Here is a 22,704-nt window from a genome sequence, read left to right on the forward strand (position 1 = left end):
GAATAAACACAAAAGAAAACTGAATTTAATGTAGCACATCTTACATTTTGATAATGTTTTCCCAATGTATGTCTTTTATTTAGAAGAATCAGCCCCAAGATACTTTTGATTTTGTGTATATACGACAGGGAAGTGCACAATATAAATAGATAATTGAATGTATATGTTTCTATAAAATATTAAATATGTGCTGTATGTCCATAAAACTGATTTAAACCACAACTAAAATTTCATCTCTTTTGGGGTGGAATATAGAACATATTTTTACCAGAGTATCAACTAACACATTTGCAGATAGGAAGCGAGGGGAAATGTAGATAAGTACACGTTTTGAAATTTGGCTTTGTTACTAATGCTAACATTCAGTTCCTCTGTTCTTGCATTGGAATGGGATCTCTGATCACAAATGATGAAGACCTTGATTTTAGTTCACGTCATACACATTAGAAGTAAAGACCTTCCTAGCACCATCCTGATAAATTTTTGAGTAGTGATTTGGTGGTAAGAGTGCTATATATTAAAACACAAACTGTACTAAACCGTGTATATTCTAGCTGTATCTGGAAACTTTTTAACAAAATCTAAGGCCTGGGCAACATTGGCAGGGGGTCATGAATTAAGATACGCAACTTCAGCTATGCTATTCGCGTAGCGGAAGTCGAAGTATCTTGATTCGACTTACCAGGCCGTCCTCACGGTGGCAAGGTGACCGCCGCGGCTTACCCGTCAACTCCGCGTACTCCTCTAGCCGAGGTGGAGAACAGGCATCGATTTGGGGATCGATTTATCATGTCTAGATGAGATGCGATAAATCAGTCCCTGATACATCGAACAGTACCCGCTGATCTGGTATAGATGTACCCTCAGTATAAATGTCTATTTGAAAATGAGTAAAAATAAAAGTTTGACTGTAATATTGGGAAATTGGTGGAAACAAAAGTTAGAACAGAGTAAACCCTAAAGGTTTATATCAAAGTATATTTATTATCATGTGATGCACTATGCAGATTCATTTGGATCGTGTTCAATAATCAACTGCACAAATACAAAATGAAAAATGTCTGACTAGGAAAGAGTACAGTAGAAAAAGAATCTGGAGGTTATAGAGGATCGAAGACTAAATATGAATCAACAATGTAATACAGTTGCCAACAAAAGCGAACATCATTTTGGGATGTGTTAGCAGGATGTTGTGAACAAGACACGAGCAATAATTTTTCCACTCTACTCAGCACTACTCAGTACTCTCAGATGGAGCACTGTGTCCAGTTCTGGGCAGCACTCTTTGGGGAAGATGTGGACAAACTGGAGAGAGTCTAGGGGAGCACAACAAAAATGATTAAAGGTCTAGAAAATATGACTTTTAAGGAAAGTTTGAAAAAAAAAATGGGGTTGTTTAGGCTGAAGAAGAGAAGACTGACGGGGGACATAAGTCATCAAGTACCTAAATGGTGGTTATAAAGAGAAGAATAAATTGTTCTCCTCAATCACTGAGGACAGGACAAGATGTCATGGGCTTATATTGCAGCCAGAGAGTTTTAGGTTAGCCATTAGGAAAAACTTCCTAGCTGTAAGGGTAGTTAAGCATTGTAACACATTACCTAGGGAACTTGTGGAATCACCCTTGTTGAAGGTTTGTCTAACCTGTTCTTCAAAACATCTCCCAGGGTTGGTCTCTAGATAATACTTCATCCTGCCTCAGGTTAGGGGACAGGATTAGTTGACCTATCAAGGTCCCTTCCAGTCCTACATTTCTATGATTTTATGTTCATGACCATAAGACATGATAAACCAAAGAAGCATGGAATATAGCTAGATAACATAATTATATCATTGTTATTAGACCCTAAGAATTAAAATCCATTTTATTTGCCTTTGGATTTGCACTGAAACAATTTATTAAAGCTACAATATGTGTTTTCTTAGACTAATTTATCATTTTAAAACCTAGTTTAATTCAGATCTTCTTTTGCAGGATCTATAGAAATATATTTATCTAAGATGGTAGCTATGATGCTTATCCTTGTTTTTGCAAATTGGTCATTTATGTTGAATTGATTAACTCCCTTCTGACTTATCCACTACAGACTTAATTCTTGCAAACACTAAAGTCTTGCAATAGAATTATACAAAATAACATGCCATCAGTAAACACATTTATAAAAAAAAAATTCTGTACATGAAAAACAAAATTACAGATGTACTGACAAAACTTTAGAAACACAGTCCAAACTATAGCAACAGTTTTCAGCGTAACTTTTAAAAATGTACCACCTTTATCTCTAATTTCCATTTAATGCAACCATCATAATTTTAAAGCTTTGGCTGCCCAATTGAGAGAGAGCAGTAATTGATGTTACCTCATTGAGAGTCACTGTTTCTAGATCAGTATATAAAAAAAGCCCCGTAAACAAACATATCTGTAAGACAGATGCAGACACTGTTGAGCTGATGGTTAATTAGCCAAGGTTAATAAAATGTGGTGGTAATGTGTTTACAGTCTGTTAGTAGAACTGGAAATTTAGCAAGTGGGATTGAGGAGCCACTTTATGGTACAGAGCTAATTATGAGAATGGAGTCTATAATGAGTGAGATAATTTTACAGTCCATATGTTAAGTCATATCCCTGACTAAGATATAAGATGACAGCATTTTTAATGCTGCATCACTGAATTGAGTTTATTTTCTGAATTTTCTGATTCGATGGACTGTTTTTTACATAATACTTTCTGAGTGAATAATGCAAATGTATTACTGTATTTAATGGTGTGACTTTAAGATAAAAGTGATTACCGTACTGTGTCTCAGCCTACACAAAATAAATTCTCAGCATCTGTCAAAGGAAAGAGAAGATGTTAATGCATCGAGGATGGCAACATGTTCTACTCTGGTGCTAAACAGGAATAATTCCAAGGAAACTGAGATTATTGAAAGAACCAGGCAATCATTTATCTTTCATAATTTATCATGATGTGAAAAAAATTCAGAGAAAGAGCAAGTTTGAAATGTTGCTCCACAATTTTAATAGTTAATGAGAACTTTACACTATATTTCATTGAATATATTTTAATCTCGACCATTATATTATAACACTTTGAATTTCAACAGCATCATGCAACCAACGAGTTCTAAGAGCTCTGCAATTACTAATTAAGTTTCAGAACTCCGATGTTAAATAGGTACTAATGAAATGGCAATCCTGTTTGTAGTTGGAGAAATTTGAGGCACAGTGAAGTGAAATTACTTGCTTTATGTCACACATTTTGTTAGTGGTTCAGCCTGAAATATAACCTGGTGGTCTTTACTCACACTATTGTGCTAGGATTGTCCATCATCCTTGTTCAGTATGCACACCCTGTCCTCCTTAAGAGTGAGTCGGGGGTATTGATACCACCATGGTTACACTCTATTGGACTGTCCTTAGGTCGAAAGCAGCATGGCCCAGAGGCTGGAGTCAATACGACGGCCCTCGGGTACAGGGCTGTGTTGCTTAGTGGCCAGAGTCCATGTGGCTTCCCTTGGAGTCAGGGCTGTGCAGCCTAGTAGTAATGTAGGGCGTCGACAGCCCACTTCACTGCCAAGGCCTCCTTTTTAGTCATCGAATAGTATGTCTCCTTGGGGAACAGCTTATGGCTTATATATATAAAATGGGGTATTCCTGGGATAGGATGGCGTCTAGCCCCACTTCTGAGGCATCTGTTTGCAGAATAAAGTCTTTTGAGAAGTCTGGATGTATGAGGACTATTCCTGTGCTAGCCATTTCTTCAATATCTGGAAAGCCTACTTGCACTTGCACTTGCCAGGGTTGGGAACTTTTGGTTAGGTCAGAGAGGGGGGCCACGATTGTCATGAAGCCAGGCACGAAATTCCAATAGTATCTGGCCAATCCCAGGAATTGGCATACTTGCTTCTTTGTTGTCGGTGTTGGGGTATCGGATGAGGCTGCACTTTATTGATCAGTGGTCGTAACTTGCTGCCTCCTACATATATCTGAGGTATGTCATCTCTTCCTGCCCCAGATGGCATTTGACAGGGTTGGCTATGAGGCCCACATCCCGAAGGGCCTTGAAAACACTGGCCAAGTGTCAAAGGTTGTCCTCACAACTGCCGCTGTAAATCACGATGTCATCTGTGTAAGCCATCGCGTACTGGTTGTGAGGCTGTAGTACCCTGTTCATCAACTCCTGGAAGGTAGCGGCTACTTCATGTAGCACGAAAGACATTGTTATCAACTGGAAGAGACTGTATAGTGTGAGAAAAGCAGTCATACCCCTGATGCCAAACTCCAGGGCGATCTGCTAATATCCTTTTGTTAAATCCAGCTTCAACAAATATTTGGCTCCCCCTAGCCATTCCAGGAGCTCTTCAATGCGTGGCATTGGGTATGCATCAAACTGGGAGATGGCATTGACCTTTTGAAAATCAATGCAAAATCAGATGGCCCCGTCTGGTTTCGGGACCAATATGATTGGGCTTCACCATTCACATCGAGATTCTTCCATCACTCCCATCTCAAGCATCAACTCCAATTTCTGGTGGATGGTGTCCCACAGCTTCCTGGGAAGGGGCCGGTGGCCATCCCTCACCCTCTGTACCAGGATTGTTGCAAAGTGGTGGCTTATGATATCAGTCTGCCCTGAGTGTGTGACAAGATGTCCAGGAAGTCCTGTATGAGATGTAACTGTTCTTATTGTGCAGGGCTAAGGCCTTCTCCCATTACCACTAGCCTTGGATCCAGAGATTCTCCCATTAGTGGTCCCAGTCCTGGCTCTGGGGGTGAAGGAGCAATGAATAAGGCCTCTCTGTCGTTCCAGGCTTTTAACAAGTTGATGTGATACATGCATACTTCCTTCTGTTGACTTGGCAACCTGATCTCGTAATCTACTGGTCCAACCTGGCAAGTCATCTCCAAGGGGCCTTGCCACTTGGTTAAGAGCTTCAATTCGGCGGAAGGCAATAAGAGTAGAACCTGATCACCGGACTCAAAGCTGTGCACCTTAGTCCCTTTATTGTATTGTTGTTCCTGGGTTCGCTGGGCTCATAACAGGTTCTCTCGAGCGAAAGCCCCCAAGGCCTGTAGATGCTCATGGAGTTGTAACACATAATGGGTAGTCCCCAGGACCTGGGTCTCTTGTGCTTTCCAGTCCTCTCTCAGAAGATTGAGCATGCCCCAAGGTTGTCTCCTATACAGGAGTTCAAAGGGGGAGAACCCAGTCGAGGCTTGGAGGACCTCCCACACAGCGAACAGTGGAGCTGGCAATGAGTCCCAATGTCTGGGATCATCTTCTATGAACTTGTGCAGCATTGACTAGAGAGTTCTGTTAAAGCGCTTGACTACCCCATCAGTTTGTGGAAGATACACTGAGGTCCTGAGAGTTTGAATGTACAGCAGGTGGTACAACTCAGCTACTAATTTGGAGGACACATTAGTGCCCTGGTCGGTTAGGATTTCTTTGGAGATCCCGATCCAAGCAAAAGTCTTCACTAACTCCATCGCAATGTTAGGGGCCGTGTCGCATAATCGACAAGTATGAGGATAAAGTAGTTCCTGTTTAGCTCTTCTCTAGCAATCCCATGAGATCCATGTCAACTCATTCAAATGGTATACACAACATTTTGGCATGCTTCAAAATTCTTATTTCCTGTAACTTAAAACTCTCAGAACTTGTAAAATGAAATCTGTAATGTGAGGTAAGGCAATTCAACATAAAAAGTAGAATTTTTTTGGGAGCACTGTAGAGGTAACATATTTAATCTGTGGGAAGAGAGCAGCTCCTTAAGTAAACGGTATTGAGAGGCTCTGAAGGGAATCTCATCAAGTATTCCTTAGCCAAAAAGATGGTGACTCTAATGCAGCATCGGTAGAGTGGAGACTGCTACACAGAGACTTATGCTCTGAGAAATGCAATAAAATCCCAGAGGAAGATCTTTCCTGTACAGTAGCTTAATAATGTGCTAGAGGAAGAAAGATATTTTGCTGTAGTTTAATAAAACATGTCACGGATGCTTAAAAAAATTCCACATGATTTTCTGTGTAAACTGAAAATTCTTTAGCTGCTTAGAGTTGCCACCTTACATATGAACAAAACCCAAATTAATTTCTCTTAGCCATTCCTGTCAAAGCATTATATTAAATTATAATGCCTCTGACTCTGAGCTTCCTTTGGTCCTTCTGTAGTTGCTTTGGTCCTTCTGTAGTTGCTGAGTTCTTGTCTTCTCTTCTGCTTGAAGTAGATCTCTCCTCTTTCCTCTCCCTGGCTGCTTGCCATATACCTTTCACATATTAGTTCTTAGCTACTAGTTTTCCTGGCTCTTTCTCCATATACTTTTCTCACCCTCTCGCTCCCATCCTTCATGTCTTACACACAGTTTTGAGCATCCTATTATCCTTCCATCTGTGATGAATCACTTCATAGGCTGCTTTTTTACTGCCATGTTCTGCCTCCGATCAGCAGTTCACTGTAAATATACCAAACTCTTGCAATAAATCAAGTATTGGGAGGGGCTCAAAATCAATGATGTATGACAGAGATTAGGGGATCATATCAGGATCCTAAACTGCACATGCTATGTTGGCCATTGTAAGCAGTACAGTAGAGAGAAAGGTGATTGTTTGTCCACATCTGAAGGGTCGCAATAACTTATTACCACTTTCCAGTACATTAAGTCCTCAGCTTTTAACATTTATACAGCTTTTAGCAACCTCTTTCATACTTGCTTTCCAGGGTTAATGAGGTGGATCCTAATTAAGCAAGTCCAATGAATTTTGTTCATCTCTGTTATCTAAGGTGGTCTCTCCATATATTATAATTGTGATAGTATATGTATATTGTTAGTTTGTTTTTTACACACTTTCTGGGATGGCCTTTTGTATTTGAAAACTTAATATCTTATTCCATGTATAATGGAGGAGGTGATTAGGGGTGCAAAATAGAATCTGAAAGCAGTGAACATTACATAAAGGCTTATTAAATATAAAAAAATCATAAAATATGCATTACATTAAAAATAGTACCATAATATTATAAATTACAACTTGACATTTTAAATAGTATGTATTTTACTTTGTTGTTGAAATAGTTTTATAAAAAAGAAAACAGTCAATTGCCCAAAATAACAATGTTCTTTATGGAAAAGTAAATGAGTTGAAGGAAATAAGTATAAACAACGATATTGTAGCCCTTTATTTTATATAGCAGCATATTATGAGTAGTGGCTTTATTGACTTATGCAGGGAGACACAGAGTGTAAGCTAGATTATTTCATTGTTTCAGACTTGGAAATTGTCACTATAAAACCAGGGTTTGAGATATAATCCATTATTGCAGTGTTGGTGGGGTTTTTCTTTTCTTTTCTTCCTTTGCCTGTTAAACATATTGTGTGTAATATGAAAGACATGAGTTATGTTAAGCTTAATTCTGTGGGAAAATTAACTTTGAATTTCTGACTTTTGTGGATATAAAATCTCAAATTCTAGCATTGCTTTAGCATTGTCTTTTAATACTGAATATTTGTTGATTTTGTATGTATGAATAGCATGGATTTGCTAGTATTCTGTTGCTTTTTATGAACTTTTTAAATACTTATATTTTAGTGGAAAACCTTCTGGTTCCTTAGAATCATGTCCAGCTGTTTGTGGGAGTTAAATTTAAACTCAGAATCAGAAGTTTAGGAGCCTCTTGCTCCTAAAGTATATGGAGATAGAAAATGTCTGAGGAAGGTATGCTTGTTACTTTGGGGAGAAGAGAACAAACTGAATTGTCATTGTCTGCCATCCACGAATAGCTAATGCGTCAGTCACTAAAGACTGCTCACTCATCCTTGAGGCTGCAGGTGAAATGGTTAAGTGGTGGCTGTCAAAAATGAAGGATTGTGTTTTTTTAATTTCTTTTTAAATGAACAAATAACAATAGTCTCATTTCCCTACTCATTCTTGGTGTTCTGTTTGCTCAGTTTCTGTTTTTGAATAGTTTTATTTTAAAACACATCCAGACAAAAAGTTGAACTGGATTCTACACCATTATTAATTTAATTTGTGGTAATGCATATGTACTTCCAATCTTAACAGAGTCTGAAATGTCAGGCTAGAACCTCAGTACCTTTAAGATATGCTTGAAGCATTGCAAATAGATACTGGAACAAATTATTGAACAATCAGTTTGTAAGCATGTAGAGGATAATAGATTATAAAAAATAGCCAGCATGGATTTGTCAAAAACAAATCATGCCAAACCAACCTAATTTCCTTCTTTGACAGAGTTATTGGCCTAGTGAGGAGGGGGGGGAAACAGTAGACATATCTTGATTTTACTATGACTTTTTTGATACCGTTCCACAGACCATTCTTATAAATAAACTAGAGAAATCTGGTCTAGATGAAATTATTATAAAGTGGGTGCACAATTGATTGAAAGACTGCATTCAGAATAGTTATCAACAGTTCACTGTCAAACTAGGAGGGTGTATCTAGTGGGGGTCCCACAAGTGTCAGTCCTGGGTATGGTGGTATTCAATATTTTCATTAATGACTTGAATAATGGAGTGGAGAGTAGGCTTATAAAATATTGATCTTACCTACTACATGGGGAATGGATAGCTCAGTGGTTTGAGCATTGGCCTGCTAAACCCAGGGTTGTGGGAAGGATTCTAGATACACCCTCCAAGAGTAGTTAAGATCTAGAATAGGTTTCTAAGAGAGGTTGTGGAATCCCCATCATTGGAGGATTTTAAAAACAGATTGGACAAACATCTGTCGAGGATACTCTAGGTTTATTTGGTCCTACCTCTTTGCAGCAGCTGGACTTGATGAATTCTGAAGGTCCCTTCCAGACCTACATTTCTATGATTCTGTGAAATACTGTCAAATTGCTAAATAAATTATGTGGATTTTTTCAGTTTAGTTTATTTTGCCAAACAACAATAAGACTTTGAGTCTGAATAATCACAAAATAAATTAAATTTCATTCACAATATTAGAATGATCTTATTTCTGGGCTTCATGCATAAATTCTGTCTTATTTCATCATACAGAGACTTTTTTTTGTTTAAGTGTCTATGTATTGATTAAAACAGGAGTTCTTTAAGAAAAAAAACACATAGTAAAACTCTGGATAGTTAGCATTAGATCACTTAATTTAACATTCTTACCCCCAAGTATGCTGTGAATACTTATTAAAAGTATAATTAAAACACATAAAGGTGAAGTATTTAAGAAAACTTAATTTATGTTATGTTAAGATGTGCATGGGTATTTTACATCTAAAATATGATTGCTTCCTCTTTTTAAGAAGATTATCTTATTTCATGCAAAGAATGTATCTTCTACTGTTGCTAAATATATGAATAACATAATTTAAACTTCTGAAAAGGTAATGTAAAGGTTGTTTGTGAAGTCTTATGTAAGTTTAGTTGATTTTAATTAAAAGTCAATAGGATCAAATACATTTTCTGACTCTGAACTTACTCCTTTACGGTACTAGTAATTTACAGATAGATAATGGTGCATTAGGAGAAGCTGACTAATCTGGGGATGACAAAGACTTGCTTAATTTTTTTATGGCTTGAGCGCTGTTTGTTTTTTTAGAACAGGGTCTGAGTGATCCTATTATCCTTCAGACTAACACGGCTACCACACTGAAACCTATTATCCTTCATAAAGTTTTGAGTATTTCTTTCATATGTACATATGCACAGTTGGTGCCATTTACAAACTGAATCATTCTTCTTTGAGTGATGGTCCCTATGTGTATTCCATGCATCAGGTACATATGCACATCATGAGATCGAGTCCAGAATTTCTTCAAAGCAGTGTCCATTGACCTGCACATGCGCAGTAAAGCTCCTTATGCTCCCAACCGAGAGTATAAGAGGCCGTGCAGGTTAGCGCCTCTCCAGTTCCTTCTGCTGCTGCATGGCCTGAGTCAGAATCGTGTCCTTCACTATTGCAGATCCTGTAAAATTAATTGTAAATAGTTATAATGGCATGTCAACCTGCACTTGCCCTGAAGGGGTTAATGGAGGCCAGATGGGCCAATTAACCTATTAAGCATCAAGTGAGAGAGATACAGACTGGTCTGAGAGCCTTGATTAGAAGGAAGTTCATCTGAGCTGAGGTGGGCTGGGCTAGGATAAATCCAGTAAGCTGGCAGTAGCATGGGTGGCTGGAAGGAAGTTTGTGGTCACTCTGTGCTTAGCAGAGAGGGAAGGAGGGAACCCAGGGAAAGAATAGAACCCAGGGGAGGGGGCTGGCCCAGAGGCAGAGCGTGCCTTGAAGAGAGCAGGGAGAAGAGAGCCTGGGGAAGGTGGGGAGGAAGCAGTCCAGGGAGTTAGTAGCAAGGTTGGGGACTGAACAGAACTTAGCTTCGTGTTGTAGGATCCCTGGGCTGGAACCTAGAGTAGAGGGTGTTGGCCTCATGGAGCTAATCCCCAGAACTACCAGGAGGGAGCCTCCTGTCGCAATCTCCTAACCTTGTTCTTTCTCATCAGTGACAAGCATCACCGGTGTCTACTGTCTGGGTGAGGCATATATCTCTGCAAACTGCAGTATCTGTAAATCTTTCTGTCCCAGAACTAGATAGTCCTGAGAACTCTGACTGAAAAAGTTCCTGATGGAAGAGATTGTGAGGGCCTGGGAGACCCCCCCCCACTTTGGCCTCAGCCAGTCAATATTGCCAATCCAGCCATGAGCCTTGGAGTGGAGCCCTTAATATCAAAGCCCAAGGACTCGTCACACAGGGCTTCCAATGAGAGAGTAAGAGACACTCAGATTGGTATAAGGACAGATCCCCAAAGTGAACTGTCCAAAAGAAACAAGTTTCCTCCCCAAGCCATTCCAGGTTAGTGAGATGCTGCATATAGAACCTATGGAACCAATTCTGCTGAAGATCCCTGTCAACAGCTTGGGCATGAGGAGACACCCGGTAGGGTGGGGTTCTAATTGGGTGAGCATTACCTGTGTCAATGGAGTGGTATGCCCGTTCAATCCATTCTGGGGTGGCTGAGAACAATGGGGCGAAGCTAGCGCACAGCTTCTTGATCTGTTGCTGCTGCAGACGTTCCAAGGTTGTGGAGAGGTTCACTTCACTTTTTCCTTCGTAGTAGACACCTTCAGGCCACTCAACGTCATCTTCTCCCTGGGCTGTAAACTGACAAACCTTTAAGTCTCTGGAATAAAAGGGCTTGAGAGAATTAACATGGTACACTTTAGGCTTTAGGGTGGAGATGGGGAATGCTATGAGATAGTTAACAGCTCCCAGGCGCTCTTGGCCTTAGGGCTCTGAACCGCCGATGGGCATGCTCAGGTGTTAGCCCCATTCTGATTCTGGCCTTGGTTTGAAAAAGTTCATAATCGTTCATGTGTTCCTTAGGCATTTCAGCCGCCACCTCTGCTAAGGGTCCACTGAGCTGCGGCCTCAGCTCTGTCATGTACTGGTGTGTAGAGATGTTGTACCCATGGCAGGTCCTTTCAAAATTTTCTAAGAAGGCCTCAGTGTCATCACCAGCCTTGTAGGTGGGGAGTTTTCTGGGATGGGAAGCAGTACCTGGAGAAGGGTTGTTAGGGTTGGCTGGTCCGTCCTGCTTAGCCTGTGCTAAGTTCAGTTCATGCTTTCTTTCTCTTTCCCTCTCTTCCATCTCTTTTTCTTTTATCTCTATATCTTTTTGTTTCATCTCCAGCTCTTTTTCTTTCTTCTCTATAGCTCTCCTGTGGGCAGCCTCTTTGGCTTTTTCTTCTGCGTCCAGCCTAGCCATTTCCTGTTTAACTGCTTTACTGGCACTCATTGTTCTGCTTTCTTGTGCTGGCCACACCCCTCTGCAGCTCAGGGCTGCTTGGTTAACAGAGATTTTCTAACTAGCTATGCCGAAGAGGTAGAAAGAAAAAAAAATTCAACTCATAAATGCCTTTTGCTGGCTGTCTGGCTCACAGCTTGAAGCCTCCTCTTAACAAAGACCCTTGTTAAAAAACTTAACACCTCTGCCCTCAGGGTGCTTTCCAAGCAGCTAGAAAGGAGAGAAAAAAAATCCTACTGCTTTTTGGTTCCTAAAAATCCCAAACCGCTGCTCACCATGTCAAAGTTTTTTCCCCACTTTGAACTTGAGTCAAGAAGTGGGGACCTGCTATGAACACTTTTAAGCTTAATTACTAGCTTAAATCTGGTGCGCTGCCACTAGCCAGAATTTAGTGTTTTGCACACTTTCTGTTCCCCCAAAACCTTCCTGGGGAACCCAAGACCCAAACCCGTTGGGTCTTAAAACAAGGAGAAATTAACCATCCCCCTCCTTTTCCCCCCAGACTTTCCCCTCCCTGGGTTACCTTGAGAGGCTCACACAGATCCAAACTCCTTGGATCTTAAACAAAGAGGAATTGACCATCCCCCTCCTTTTCGCCCCACCAATCCCTGGTGAGTTCAGACTCAATCCCTTGGATTTTAAAACAAGGAAAAATCAATCAGGTTCTTAAAAAGAAAGCTTTTAATTAAAGAAAGAAAAGGTAAAAATTATCTCTGTAAAATCAGGATGGAAAATGCTTTACAGGGTACTCAGATTCATATAGACTAGAGGGACCCCCCCCCCCCCACGCCTGAGATTCAAAGTTACAGCAAACAGAGGTAAAAATCCTTCCAGCAAAAAGACCATTTACAAGTTGAGGAAACAAACATAAGACTAATCCGCCTTGCCTGGCTATTACTTATATTTGAAACGTGAAAGACTGATTCAGAAAAATTGGGAAAGCCTAAGTGTATGTCTTGTGCCTCTCAGTCCCGAGAGCGAACAACGAACAAAACAAAAAGCACAAAGACTTCCCTCCACCAAGATTTGAAAGTATCTTGTCCCCCTATTGGTCCTCTGGTCAGGTGTCAGCCAGGTTCACTGAGCTGCTTAACCCTTTACAGGTAAAAGAGACATTAACCCTTAACTATCTGTTTATGACAACCCCCAGGCTGGAGGATAAGGCATGGAGAAAGAGGGTTCTGATGGTGACTTCGGTACTGAGTCAGAAAGATAGACACTCACCAGTCCTATCTACAACTGCAGGTCCAGATTCTTCATCGGTATGCCCCAACTATCCAAAGAGTGTCTGGCTGCTTCAGGTGAATCGGGTACTTCAGGCCTCTCAACTGGAGCTCCTGGGACATACAGAAACCTTTGTAATGCCAGAGGATATCTTCCTCCCCTACCTGCAGTCTCCACTCCTTTCAGGCTCTCCTCTCCTGAGAGACGTCCTTACCCTTGTCCTTACCCTGGAGGAGGAATCGTTACAGTTGTCTCAGGTGTGATCCATCCTCATCCATCAGGCAGGAGCACCTCAGTGCTAACTGTACCACCGTTTCTGACGGAATCATCCCTGGAATCAGAGGAGTTGGAGGAGATAGCTGCACCAGTATCTCTTCAAAGGCACAGGAGTCTTGACACATCTAAAATATTATTATCCCTTCAGTTATGACCCCCCCTTCCCCTCCCTGGGGAAACCTGATATTGATTCCTGTGGGGGCCATCATAACCAATGGATCCTTCCTTCTGGCTTTATTAGGGTCTGAGACCCCTATGACAGGCACCCAGACCCCTCTTAGGAATCGTACTGCTCCTCCCTCTCTCATTAACAAATTCCATTGATGTACAAGAAGGAAGAACCAGAATTGGTTCTGATGGGGGCCTCCTCATCTCCAGATGATGCCATCACTTTTTTGTCACCCTCCCCGCTGGATGACCACTGGCAATATCAGGAGTTGTTTTACAAGGTTACTAATGATTTATGAATCGTACTTGATTCCTGGATATTTTAGAACCACAGGGACTGACCAGCATGACCCTTCCAGTCAACAAGGCCATATTAGAACTAGCCAGAGCAATTGGGCACACATCAGCATCTTGTGACCCTTTGCTAAAAAAATAAGGTGAAAAGATATTTTATACCAGCTAAGGGTGCTGATTTCTTGTTTTCCCAACCTTGCCCTATTTTGTTGGTGGTAGAGATGGCTATGGAGAGAGTTTGACCACGCTACCAAAAATCAATTCTGGAAGATAAAGGGTCAAAGAGACTGGACCTCCTGGATAAGAAGGTTTTCTCCTCCACAGGCCTCCAGTTTCATATAGCTAATTACCAAGCTTTGTTAGCAAAATATGATTTTAACACATACTTCAAGCTCATGGAATTTAAAGAGCAAACTCCTGATGGAAGACCAAGCCCAGTTCCAGTCCTCTCTGTCCAAGAGGAAGTTGGTAGCAAAGGTGACACAGACACAGCATCCAGATTTTTGGCCACAGGATTGGTAATGCGAAGGGACTTGTGCCTCAAGTTGTCAGGCTTCCCTAAAGAGGTCCAAAATACTATCCAAGACCTCCCCTTTGATGAGTCTAACCTGTTTAATCAAAAGACAGATGAATTTTAACATTCTCTAAAGGTCTCAAGATCCACCCTGTGATCCTTGGGGATTTATACTCCAGCCCCTTTCAACCACAAGTACCCCTTCACATACCCCATATTACCAGTGTCCCTCCTGAACCTCCTCGTAAGCAACAAGGATTCAGAGGTCCTGTTTCTTGTCTCCCTTTGCTGCTGCACCCTCCATCTCAACTGCAGGCCAAAGACCATTTTTGACATGCACATCCAGATCCGCATACCACTAACCGTGTCATTTATTTATCCTCCTGTCATCTTTGGAGGCCAGCTTACTTTCTTTGTCCACAGTTAGAATAAGATCAGCACGGACAGTTGGGTTCTGGAGATTATCCATCAGGGATACTCACAAAACACCTTCTCAACCCTACCTTCGGGGACCCGTCTCACCAATTGATTCTTCAGCAAGAGGTGGAATTCCTGTTACACCAGGGAGCAATAGAGAGTGTCCTGCCTCAGTACCAGGGGAGAGAGTTCTGCTCCCCATATTTCCTAATCCTGAAAAAAGATGGAGGGTGGAGACCCATCCTGGACCTTCAACAACTCAACATCTTTATCCAAAAGCTGAAGTTCAGGATGATTACATTGGCATCTATAATCTCCTCCCTTCAGGAGGGAGTGTGTTTTGTGACTCTCGACATGAAGGATGCATATTTTCATGTAGATATTCAACCATCACACAGGAAGTTCTTGAATTTCATGGCTGGCCAAGAGCACTACCAGTTTTGTGTCCTTCCCTTTGGACTTGTGTCGGTGCCTAGGGTGTTCATGAAAGTTTTTGCAGTGGTATCAGCCCAGAGGAGATATCAGGGATATACTGTATTTCCATATCTGCATGACTGGCTTTTGGTAGGCCAATCTTGACAAGAAGTTGTAACAGCAACAAAAAATTTTTGGCGCCTCCTTGCCTGCCACCTTGGGTGTTTGCATAAACAAAGAAGTCCGTTTTGTCACCCACAAGGACAATTTATAGGAGAATGGCTGTACTCAGCTGATGTAAGATTTTACATGTTGAATAACTTCATCTCTCTCATCAACTGCAGACCTCAAACTATGGTACATCAGTGACTCCCTCTGTCATGCTTTGTAGCCCCATGCACCTATTTGACACCTTTTGCCAGACTCCACCTATGGTGCCTCCAAGCTTGGCTCCACTCAACCTACCAACCGAACAGGGATTACATAGACTTTGAAGTCTTCGCTTCCTCCTTAGTTCTCACCTCCCTCACCTGGTGGTCCAATCCAAATAAAGTTATGCTGGGGACTCCCTTGAGCCCTCACATACTGAAGGCTACCATCTTGATAGATGCCTTTTTTATAGGATGGGGTGCTCACTTGGATTGTCACACGGCTCAGAGTATCTGGACCCCATGAGAGACTCAGCTACATCTAAACTTACTGGAGCTGAAAGCTGTCATAACAAGCACAACTCCATACCATCAAACCTTAAAAAGTCCTCAGCTTATATGAAAGAATCATTCTGAGCACATGGAAGAAGAAACTATCCTTCTCCACTTGCATGTTGAATATGGAACTTCCATCTACGTTCCTAATGAAACTCTTCTCTGCAACCTAGAAGATGCTGCCATCGGAAACGAGAAGCCTATTTAAGGATCATTAAATGAAAGAAGCCCTGAGTATTTTGGCTTCCCACATCTTCCCTGGTTATTCACCCCCCACCTTTAATATTGCACATTCCATTGCCATGATATTCATTCCTTTATGTTTTTTAAGTTTCATACCAATGAGTGTGTGTATTTGTATGCTAATAAGATGGTTTATCCATCGTTTGAAATATAAACAGTTTGGTTTCAAAAGTAGATTTTTAAAATTATTTTTTCTGGGTCTTAAAAGCATCATATATTGCTTATTCCTCTTTGAAATAAGAAGTCTACATTCAGCTAAGTCTTTAATTAGCTGAATGGTATATATTGATATGCCTGTACACTTTCTGCTCTTAGAATAAGAGAGAGTCCATATGCACCTAAATAGAATTACAAACCAAAATTAATACATCAAAAATGTTAGCTATTGCATTATTGTGGAAAAACATATCTGGAAAAAAGGGAACATGCCTGCTTGTCAGTTTTTACTTTATTACATTCATCAGGTGTTGCATATCTCCTTCAGATCAATTGTTATGTCATTAGGAAAAAGTTCCTAACTGTCAGGGTGGTTAAAAACTGGAATAAATTGCCTAGGAAGGTTGTGCAATCTCCATCTCTGGAGATATTTAAGAGTAGGTTAGATAAATGTCTATCAGGGATGGTCTAGACAGTGTTTGGTTCTGCCATGAGGGCCGGGACTGGATTCAATGGCCTCTCGAGGGTCCCTTCCAGCCCTAGAACTTATGAATCTATTAGGGTAGTTTGAAGAAGGATCTATTTTATATCCACCAGTATACCATCTTACATAGTGAAAACTTGGCAGACTTTAGTTTAATTTTAGTATCACTTTCGCCTTAGTTGGAAGAAACTGAACATTCATAGTTTTCTTGTTTAATCCGTAATGAGTAAACTTCTGATAAAACATAACCTTTTAAATGAGACTTTCTTCTAGCTGTTACAAACTAAATTAAATGATTAAGTGATACGTAGTTGAAAGAGGAATACTTTACTGGATTTTTTTTGTAAATATCCATTGTGGTAGGGAAACTGTCTCCTGCAATGATTCATTCCCCTCTCTGTTCAAAATTAGCTCTTTACTCTATTGGCAAATACTGTAATGCACTCTTTAGACAATATCTGTTTGGGTCAATAGTGTGAAAATGGGGGTTCAACATTGTCCAGGTTAATTTTTATTTTAAACTTTAAAAAAATCAACTAAGGGTTGTTGCTCTTAGAACGGCTTATTGAATGTAATTGCTGATAATTTTTAGTGTTCTAATGTTTATAATTGGCACATCTGATTCAGGATTTTAAGAATTGCGAAGACTCAAGGGATACAAGGGAAAAATCCCACTGTACTAGTCACAAGAAAGATAAAAAGATTTTAAATAATCATGTAACTCTCTAAACGCTGTACAAAACCTACAACTCTGAACAAGATCCTTTACTAGACCCTTCTTACCGCAGGTCTTTCTTTCAACAGAGCCTAACCTCATACAGATTGACTTTTTTTCTGGTAACTCTTATGTTATAGAGAAGGGTCCCATATCTAGAAACAGAGGAATGTATGACCTTACGTTTGGCTGTACTGAAAAGCCTATCGTTTGCTTGTGCCCAGCTTAGCAAGTGATCCAGATTTCTCTACATCAGTGATCTGTCTTCTGTATTGTTTACTACTCCCCCAATCTTGTGTCATCTGCAAAGTGTGTCAGTAAAAAATATCTTTTGTAATAAAAAATCTTTAATGGTATGGGGCCAAGAACTAATCCTGCTGTAATACATTTGCTTCCTGATAATTCCCCATTTACAGTTACATTTTGAGATCTATCAGTTAGCCATTTTAAAATCCATTTAACATATACCATGTTAATTTTGTATCATTCTAGTTTCCTAATCATACTCGTGCACGGAACCTAGTCAAATGCCTAACAAAAGTCGAAGTATAGTACATCAACCCTAATATCTTTATCAACTAAATTTGTAATCTCATAAAAAAAATCTAGTTGGTTTCAGATTTATTTTCCATAAACCTGTGATGGTTGGTATTAAATATGAATTTATTAACTGATAGCATTCAAAACAGTAGTCTATGTGCACAACAGATATAGCACAAACAACAGCAGTGTAACCTTCCTGCACTTCAGTCTGTGTCCATGCCTCAACTCTTTTCTGGAATGACCACTTTGAGGGGTTAGAAAATAATTTAATCTACATACCCATTGAGTCCCTGGTCTTGCTGTTTAGCATGAAATGATATAAAAAGCACATTATTTACCCAAGAAACAATCTGTCCCTTAATGTTAAGTTATTGCTTACTAGAAATATGTAACATATTTTTAAAAAGCCACAGTTAAAAGAATATAAATAAAACTCAGCTAAACAAAGACAGGGTTTCTACAGTCACCTTAGAAAGAGAATGTTGTCTTGCCCTTCATTTAGCATGGCAGTTCTGAGTTGAGGTGTGGGACTAGGGGCTTGATCCTACAGACATGATTACACATAGGGCCACAGGATTTACTATAGAGTAGTCATGGTAAGATTACCCTCAGAACTAAGCACTACACCCAGTAATAGTCATAGGATTGGGTCAAGAAAATTTTAGTGTTAATTATCTCTGATGTGGCAATTTTTGAATTGCTAAAACTCTTCTAACATGCCATTTTATAGGTTCAGCTATATAAATATGATACATCTTTATTTTTATAATTTGCTTTTTGTGCCTATTAAGTCATTTTGATCAGATATAATTTTTGTAATTGCTTCAGAAAGGGGCTAAGAATTAGTCTACACTAGCATTAAATAAAACTATTATAAATTCAGTGAAAACACAGTGCCAATTTATGGTTGGAAACTGCAGGGCTAAAATTAGCCATGAGACAGAGACCATTCATTTTCACAAGGCAATTGAAATGTTCACACTGGAAATAAAAACTGTAGTGTTACAGAGTTAAAGTCAGTTATCAAAATTTTCCTAATCTGAAGGCTCCAAATTCTTGATGATAAGTTTCTGGCCATAAATGTTCCTTAAGCAAAATTTGTCCTCCAAAAACTAACAACCCTCGGGAGGGGGGAGAGTGTGTGTGTGTGTGGCTGGTAGTCTGAAAAATGCCAGCATCCCAAGGATATTATAGTATGTTTTGCCTTTTCAACAGATTTTGGTGTATTGTAATATATTCAGACAGTCTCTGAATGATAATTTTTTTAAAACATAGTAATTCATTTGCCACTGAGAGAAAATGTGTGAAGAATTTTTAATATGGATACAACCTCGCTTGGATTTGAACTCTCTAGCTTTAAAATAGAAGGCAAATATTTTATCCAGTTAGGCTAGAGAGACTTTATTTAACCTCCATTGGAATTCAAAGGTGGTGTTTTGACCACTAGAGGGATCCTATACTGTTCCATTAATTTAATAGGAATAAAATGAAAATTATAGAAGTTGTTAAAAAGAATATATGGAATTGAAAAATGTGAATTAAATAGTTTAAACAAGGTCTATATGTATGCAAAAGTTTTATGAACACATAACCTGATTGGCTGGCATCAGCTGTCAACCTCACTATTTTGTAGAAGCAATATAAAATTCTTGAATTAACTGTGCAGATGGTATGTAATAGAATAATTAGATCTGTAAATATCAAATTCCAAAGCTTGGTGCTATTAAGGCAATGCCCCAGTTTCCCCATCAGTCTGGATTTATAATGATAGATTTTATTCAAATTCTTTGAGGATGTCAGGAAGTAGGTGGACAAGGGTGATCCAGTGGATATAGTATACTTGGACTTGAGTTTCTTAATTTTTACAGGATTAAAATGCATTGGGGTGTTTTTCTGATCTCCTTGTTTCCTTCCTTCCTTTTTATTTTTACTTACAATTTTGAACACATTTCAATTAAATTCTGTTGCACTGTAAATATTCTTTTCTAGATGTAATCAAATATGAGCTTGCTAGTTGCTTATGCAACTCTTTTCTCTTACGTTGCTGCTAATCATACTTCTTTGGTGGAAATTTCCCATTAGACACTGACACAGGAAGCAAGCTGATGAAGTTAAAACACCTTATTTTGCCAGTGTGAAATTGTCTCATCTTAAATAAAATCATAATAGCGTTAATACAGTTCAGTGTGAAAAAAAAATAGAATTAAGTAAAAACCTATTAAGTAACTGCAAACTTCTAAAATAGGTTCAGGTGGCTGACACTGTATACAAAATGAGTATCATAGAAGTTAGGGGATCATGTTGCATAGTGTTCCTTCTCTAGCTGCTTCTCTCCCTTTTCTTCTTTTAGCATTATAAACTTGTTTCAGAAAGAATTTGTTGTGTAAAACATGATGTTATGCACTAAAAGAGTATTTATTCTGTTTAAGCAGCAAAGAGACCTGCGGCACCTTATAGACTAACAGACGTTTTGGAGCATGAGCTTTCGTGGGTGAATACCCACTTCGTCAGATGCATGTAGTGGAAATTTCCAGGGGCAGGTATATATATGCAGGCAAGCTAGAGATAATGAGGTAGTTCAATCAGGGGGGATGAGGCCCTGTTCTAGCAGTTGAGATGTGAAAACCAAGGGAGGAGAAACTGGTTCTGTAGTTGGCTAGCCATTCACAGTCTTTGTTTAATCCTGAGCTGATGGTGTCCAATTTGCAGATGAACTGAAGCTAGCAGTTTCTCTTTGAAGTCTGGTCCTGAAGTTTTTTTTGCTGCAGGAAGGCCACCTTAACGTCTGTGCTATAGTGTGGCCAGGGAGGTTGAAGTGTTATCTGCCCACATATCTACACCAGCGACACCATCACAGGACCTAACCAGATGAGCCACACCATCACTGGTTCATTCACCTGCACGTCCACCAATGTAATATACGCATCATATGCCAAGCAATGCCCCTTCTGCTATGTACATCGGCCAACAGGACAGTCGTACGGAAAAGGATAAACGGACCCAAATCAGATATTAGGAAATGGCAATATACAAAAAACCTGTAGGAAGGATTTGAAGGGAAAAATGAAGTAGCTTTGTGGATGTCTATGGGAATAGTACCTCCTAAATGTGAGGGCAGCATGGGAGAAGCACAAAGATGCATGTTTGAAATTTTAACAAGTAGTCAAGGCTGAGACAGACTGATTGAAAGGTCAGCTCCTGCTTCCAATACCGAATGAGAGAGAGGTAGCATGGGGATAGCCTTGAAGGGCTTTGAAAGTGAATACAGACAGCTTATGTTTGCCACATGTGCAGGGGACTGGACTAGATGACCTCTCAAGGTCCCTTCCAGTTCTGTGATTCTATGATAGGATAGATAGAGGGGAGCCAGTAGAGGGATGCATAGAGAGGGGTTGTGGTAATCAAGACATGACACAAGAAGGGCCTGGATGAGAGTTTAGCTGGGTGGGTCGGTAAAAAAGGCCATATCTTAGAGGTGTAATGTAGGAAGAATCTGCAAGATTTTGACATAGCCTGAATGTTGAGGACCTGGAGTGAGGTTCAAGTCGAAGATGACATCCAGGTTATGGGCCTGAGTGATTGCCAGGATAATGGTGTTGTCCAGAGCGCTTGAGAAAGGAGGTAACAGGACAGGTGAAGGACAAGCATGAACTCTGTTTTAGCCATGTTGAGCTTGAGCTGATAGCTAGACATCCATGAAAAGATGTCACCGAGACAAGTTGAGATTTTAGTTTGGATAGAAGGAGACAGGCCTAAAGTTGGAAGGAGATAGGTCTGCGAGTTGCCCATATTAGAGATGGTAGTTGAATTTGTGTTTACAGATGAAATAACTGAGATAGCAGATGTAGAGTGAGAAGAATTCGGTACTTCTCCTACACCCTCAACAAAGGAATAATTCCCCCAAAATTGATAATTAAAACAAATTTTTGATAGAACAAAACTAAAAATGTGTCCACCGTTCAGGAAGGATGCTGATAAATTGGAGAGGGTTCAGAGACGGACCAGGAGAATGATTAAAGGATTGCAAAACATGCCTTATAGTGATAGATTCAAGGCACTCAGTGTATTTGCTTAACAAAGAGAAGAATAATGGGTGACTATCATAATTTGTAAGTACATATATGGGGAACAGAATTTTGCTAATGGGCTTTTCAATCTTGTAGACAAATGTATAACAAAATCCAATGTCTGGAAGTTGAAGTTAGATACATTCTGACTGGAAATAAGGTGTACTCCTATTGACTTCATTTGAAGTGCTCAGTGTCTCTGAAAAACAGGCCAAAGCCAGTTAAGGTGTGTAAATATGGACATAGGTGCCTGAAGTTAGGCACTTAAATTTGAAATTTTCCATTTCTGTTTGTACTGTTGGAGAGTACCTAGGGATGTTCAGACACTCAGGTCACTGGATAAGACAGACACTATTAACCCTTTAATTTTCTACACATACACTCAAGATTATGATTAGACATTCATGGTTAGATGCAGGAGTGATTTTTTAAAAAATAGATTAAAATATAGAAATGTGTCTAATTTTAAGAGAATTGTAAAAATCTCAGAAATTGGGTTTAATGGAACCTAAGCACCTTCTTAGAATTAATCACATGCTTAAGGGCAGTCCTGCACAGAGATGCTCTTCTGAATCAGGGTCAAAGTGAGCAGAAACAGTATTCTAATACTTTTGTGGTCACACCCTCAGTTTCTCCAAAATTTAAACTTTAATTAAAAAAAAAATGTGTAGGCCTTATTGTTGCAAAAGCCCCATCTC

The 22,704-nt window shown here is 39.8% G+C and overlaps 1 protein-coding gene across 3 annotated transcripts in view; it reads left to right on the plus strand.

Annotated features, from left to right (window-relative positions):
* Positions 1-22,704, plus strand: part of ANO10 (anoctamin 10) — a 270,756-nt gene that overhangs the window by 119,418 nt on the left and 128,634 nt on the right. The window lies entirely within an intron of this gene.

The sequence above is a fragment of the Gopherus evgoodei genome, chromosome 2 (genome assembly GCF_007399415.2).
Source record: "Gopherus evgoodei ecotype Sinaloan lineage chromosome 2, rGopEvg1_v1.p, whole genome shotgun sequence".
In the NCBI taxonomy this organism is placed as follows: domain Eukaryota; kingdom Metazoa; phylum Chordata; order Testudines; family Testudinidae; genus Gopherus; species Gopherus evgoodei.